Source organism: Hyperoodon ampullatus (genome assembly GCF_949752795.1).
Source record: "Hyperoodon ampullatus genome assembly, chromosome: 9".
Classification (NCBI taxonomy): domain Eukaryota; kingdom Metazoa; phylum Chordata; class Mammalia; order Artiodactyla; family Ziphiidae; genus Hyperoodon; species Hyperoodon ampullatus.
Window position 1 is genome coordinate 94,405,932 of NC_136922.1, and position 6,000 is coordinate 94,411,931.

Genomic DNA, 6,000 nt, shown 5'->3' on the forward strand with positions numbered 1-6,000 from the left:
TGTGGTTTTTTTTTTGCCGTACGCGGGCCTCTCACTGTTGTGGCCTATCCCACTGCGGAGCACAGGCTCCGGACGCACAGGCTCAGCGGCCATGGCTCATGGGCCCAGCCGCTCCGCGGCATGTGGGATCTTCCCGGACCGGGGCACGAACCCATGTCCCCTGCATCGGCAGGCAGACTCTCAACCACTGCGCCACCAGGGAAGCCCAAGATAGCTACTTTTGAAACATCTTGGTGGGCCTCAAGATTGCAGAGTAGTGTTGCATGGAGAGGGGGAGGTCCAGGCTTAGGATGTAGTGTAATGTGTACAGTTCATAGCATCAGTGTACTCTTCATAATCTGTAGCAGATATTACTTGCAAATGGAAAAATTTTTTTAAATTATTTTTGTACTTCAAAAGAATTATTATATTCCACTGTAACATATTCAAATTAAAGCTTATTATTTGGTTATTTATAGTATTCTGTTGAGTATGAGTGGGGGCCCTGGGTGTGTCATGTGCCTTCTCTCCTTTCTTTCCTGACCCCAGAGTAAAGGGGAAGCACAAAGTTTTGGACTCCACAAGTTATTCTTTTTGAGAGGAAAGTGGATATCCCCTAAGAAGCCTTGTCCACTAAGGCCTCTGGTTCCTGCTCAATCATATTAGGTTTGGCTCTTTACTGTGTTACAGCCCATTCCAGAAGTTGTTTGACCAGTGCATGGTATAACGCCTCATATGTAGAAAGCTCCCAAATACTTGTTGGCTGAATAATTAAACATACAGTAACTGGTAGAGCAGGGGACTTGTGAGACCTGACCTCATGTATTCTGGTTCCCATCTAATTGTTGTTTTATGGTGTGCCAAGCATATCCTAGGTGCTAGGGATGCAAAGAGAAATAACGCACAGTCCTGATACATAACCCAGTCTAACAGAAGTATACACAACTAAACACAGTAACGTGTGACTGTTTTCTCAATAGGAAGAAGCTATTGAGAGATAAAATGAGGCAATGGGAATGTTTGTATCCATACATATGGGACACCCCCTACCTCATTTTGGAGAAGCAACCAGAATGGATCCTGGGACTCAACAGCTAGCAAGATATCCAGGCTTCTGCCATGTGTGTAGCACATGCAACATATATCCAAGTACACAGAAGCCAAAGGACTGGTTTCCTTCTTTGTGGCTTGATACACTTAAAAAGTTGCAAGCAAGTGGGCATTAAATCACAACAGTTATATTTACTTTCTAATGGCAAAATGAATTAGTGATTTACTAGTTCCTGTATTTATGACTTCCTCAATATGACTTAGGTAAATAGTCATCTCTCTTCTTCATCCTATAAAATACTTCTCAGGTTTAGGGCTTCCCTGGTGGCGCGGTGGTTGAGAGTCCGCCTGCCGATGCAGGGGACACGGGGTCGTGCCCCGGTCCGGGAAGATCCCACATGCCGCAGAGCGGCTGGGTCCATGAGCCATGGCCGCTGAGCCTGCGCGTCCGGAGCCTTTGCTCCGCAACGGGAGAGGCCACAACAGTGAGAGGCCCGATACCGCAAAAAAATAAAAAAATAAAAAATAAAATACTTCTCAGATTTAAATGTACTTTATGATAACGTTCAAACAGTCTTCTATTCAGAGATGCTCTCAGAGAAGCAGAGCTAGAGACCTGATGATTGCCCATAACATACCTCAACTCTGGACTGTAGGAATATGTGAAGATATGAGACACACACAATAAAACAATAGGTGAATACAATCAGCTGATGTGTGCATATTGAATGTATAGTATATAGACAAGTTTGCACCTTTTTGCATCAAAACCCTCTCTTTAAACAAAGTCTAGGGCTTCCCTGGTGGCGCAGTGGTTGAGAGTCCGCCTGCCGATGCAGGGGACACGGGTTCGTGCCCCGGTCCGGGAAGATCCCACATGCTGTGGAGCGGCTGGGCCCGTGAGCCATGGCCGCTGAGCCTGCGCGTCCGGAGCCTGTGTCCCGCAACGAGAGAGGCCACAACAGTGAGAGGTCCGTGTACCGCAAAAAAAAAAAACAAAAAACAAACAAACAAACAAAAAAAACAAAGTCTAGATGCCAAGTACAATAGGGACTGTCCTGGTGGTCGGCGCAAAGGAAAGCAGATGCAGCAAGTCCACCACTCAGGCTGCCCCTCAAGGCAACACAGTTTACAAACCTCAGATATAGGAAGAAGTACCCTGCTAGGTGAACATCAGGGAAGAGGACGGGGGGAAGCACATACGTGAGCATCCATACCATAAACTATGGGTGCATTTGATCTAATTCGAGTCACCATTTTTTTTTTTTTTTTTGCGGTACGCGGGCCTCTCACTGCTGTGGCCTCTCCCGTTGCGGAGCACAGGCTCCAGACGCGCAGGCTCAGCGGCCATGCCCCACGGGCCCAGCCGCTCTGCAGCACGTGGGATCCTCCCAGACCGAGGCACGAACCCGTGTCCCCTTCATCGGCAGGCGGACTCCCAACCACGGCGCCACCAGGGAAGCCCGAGTCACCATTTTTTTGTATATTGATTCATGTATTCATGTATTTATTTGGTCAGTTACTTATATTTCACTGTGTTCCATAAACAATTTGAGATGAGTTACCAAGTATATATACAACAAAACTTAACAGATAGAAGGAAGAGTAAAGTTCATACACAAAAGTACATACCAGAATTACCAAAGATGGACCAGAAGTTCACTTTCAAGCTTCCCACCAACCAAAGCAAAGGGGGAAACAACCAGATGGAAAATTCAGTCCATGAACTCCCTTACGGGGGAAAAAAAAAAACTGGATTTTCAGGGATCTCTGATTGTTGGCAGGGTTCTGAATTAGGTTTCTGCACCATAACTTAGACATAACCAAATGCTTAATAAAAATTTCAAGGGAATATTATTGCATCTCAAAGTATGTACAGGTCTTTCCTACTATGTACAGTTAAATAATTACACATGTCCATCTATTTTTAATTTCCTCTATATACATAAAGTTATACTCTCCTTTGCCAGTTTTTAACTGAGGAGTAGCTATTAATATGATGAAGCTGAGACGTGTTATTCATGTTTTTAAAATTACAGTTCATGTTAGGATGAAAATGTATGTAACAGTGACCTAGAGACTAATTGCAAGGTACTGTAAAAGCAATGAAATTATGGGACAGTATAGCTTATACATTTACTGAGAAAATTCAACAGGGAAAAACATTGTAGAATAGGTCACATAGAAAAGGCTACATGGGGGAAGTGAATCTTAAATGAAACTTGGAGTATAGAATTTAACTATATAGAGAATAAGTCAACGATTATGTCAGATGAAGATAACATAAATGAAGCCTTGAGTAATATTTACAGATGTTTAATCTTAACTTTAATTGTTCTTATTTATCTACTTTCATTTGTTCTTTGAGAAACAGTATGGCCTTTTTTGTAAACTTGTAGTTTCATGCCATGACCCAGCAATTCCACTCTTCAGTATATGTTCAAGAGATACTCGTGTCCATGTATACCATGAGATATGGACTCTTGTCCATGTACACCAGGAGATACGTACAAGAATCCTCACAGCACTGTGCCCAGGGAAAACCTGGAAACAGCCCAAATACCCATCGACAGGAGAGTGGATAGACTGTGGTAAAGTCACATGGAATGTTATACAAAATAAATGAACTACAGCCTCTTACAATGCGAATGAAGCTTAGCAATATACTGCTTACAGCAATAACTTTATAAGGTAAAGACAACTCAAATATAAATATGTAATCAAAAGAGAAGCAGAGGGCTTCCCTGGTGGCACAGTGGTTGAGAGTCGCCTGCTGATGCAGGGGACACGGGTTCGTGCCCCGGTCCGGGAAGATCCCACATGCCACGAAGCGGCTGGGCCCGTGAGCCATGGCCGCTGAGCCTGCGCGTCCGGAGCCTGTGCTCCGCAACGGGAGAGGCCACAGCAGTGAGAGGCCCGCGTACAGCAAAAAAAAAGCAGAACACGGAAGTGGTGACCAAGAATGGGGGAGGCAGGCTGGGGCCCAGGAGGCCACACAGAGAGGCACACCATCATCAAGGTTCTGTTTTCATGTTCTAAGTCAAGCATTGCAAGTAGCTGTTATAACCACTACCCTTATTTTTTTAATAGACATCGCCTCCCCACTTTTTTCCTAAGCCATTGATTTGGGAGAAACTTGGGTCATCTGCATCGTAGAATGTCTCACATTCTGAGTTTGGTTAATTGCTTGCTCATAACACTGTAGTACTTGTTCCTATATCATTCATATGCCTTTAAACTGATAGATCTAAAGACTGATGTAGGTGGGTTTGTGTACTTCCTACTGTGTCATGTCAGGAGACTCATGGTGTCTGGCTCTCCCACTTTAGAAGAATTCTATTCTCATCAGCAGACTTGTATTACCAAAAAAAATTATAGTCAGTTATTATTATATTTTTAATTTCATCAGTAAGAAATTTGGGGAAATTTGTTTTCTCTCTTATCACTTAAAGAGCTACATAATATTCTCAATTTGCCTCTTAACCTGCAGAGCCTAAAATATTTACTATATGGCCCTTTACAGAGAGAGTTTGTTGACTCATGCTCTAGAATATTGCGTTATCTGCCTCAAGAGAAACTTTCATGCAAGGTGTGCTTGGAACACTTAAAGGAAAAATAGTTGGGACTTCTCTGAGCTTCCACACTACACAATTGCACTTACGTGAAGTATCCAAAGCAGTCAAGTTCATAGAAGCAGAAGGTAAAATGGTGGTTACCAGGGGCTGGTGGGGCGGGGCGGGGGGGGATTGTTTAATGAGTATGGAGTTTCATGTTCTCCAAGATGAAAAAGTTCTGGAGTGTATATTACATATAAAAGTTGTTAAAAGAGTAAATCCTAAGAGTGCTCATCACAAGGAAAAGTTTTTTTTTCCTATTGCTTTAATTTTGTATCTATATGAGATGATGGATGTTCACTAAATTTGTGGTAATCAATTCATGATGAAGTCAGATCATTATGCTGTACACCTTAAACTTATACAGTGCTGTACATCAGTTATATCTCAATAAAACTAGAATAAAAAATAAATAAAACATAAAAATGAAAACGTTCTGGAGATCTGTTCCCAAACAACGTGAAGACACATACTATTGAACTATACACTTAAAAATGATTAAAATGGTAAATGTTATGCAATGGTTTTTCTTTACCATTATAAAAAAAGTAAAGGGATGTAAAAAGATATGCCATACAAATACTAATCAAAAGCAAGCTGGAGTGGCTATGTTAGTAACCAAAGTAGACTTCAGAGGAAAGGGCCCAGGGAAACCACTCGAATCATTTGCCCTTTTTTTTTTTTTTAATTCTTTTTTTTGCGGTACGCGGGCCTCTCACTGTTGTGGCCTCTCCCGTTGCAGAGCACAGGCTCCGGACGCGCAGGCTCAGCGGCCATGGCTCACGGGCCCAGACGATCCGTGGCATGTGGGGTCTTCGCGGACCGGGGCACGAACCTGTGTCCCCTGCATCGGCAGGCGGACTCTCAACCACTGCACCACCAGGGAAGCCCCTTGCCTTTTTTTGAACTGACTGTTGATGTTGCTCCCAATATCCTCAACTCTTCAAACAACTGTTCTTTCCAAAAGACTAATTTATTTCCTTTGGATACATTTTTCATTGACTGCTGCAAGCAAACACAATTAACTCTCCATTGGTAAATGGCTTTCCTTGCTTGGCTTACAAACGAACCACTCAGGAACTTACTTTGGTTGCAGCCTTGTTTTCATTTTTTATTTTTGTGAAGAAATTCTGCTGTGGTGAAATATTTTAAATTTTCTAATATTTTTGAAGTTTGCTTTCCTATGAGTTGGAAATACTGTGGTGACTGCTTAATCTGGTAATGTGACATATTGTGTTCTTTTAGCACTATTACAGTGTCATTACGTAATAAGCATGAAGCTTTTTTTAAAAAATATTTATTTATTTGGCTGCACTGGGTCTTAGTTGTGGCACGTGGGATCTTCACTGCGGCCTGC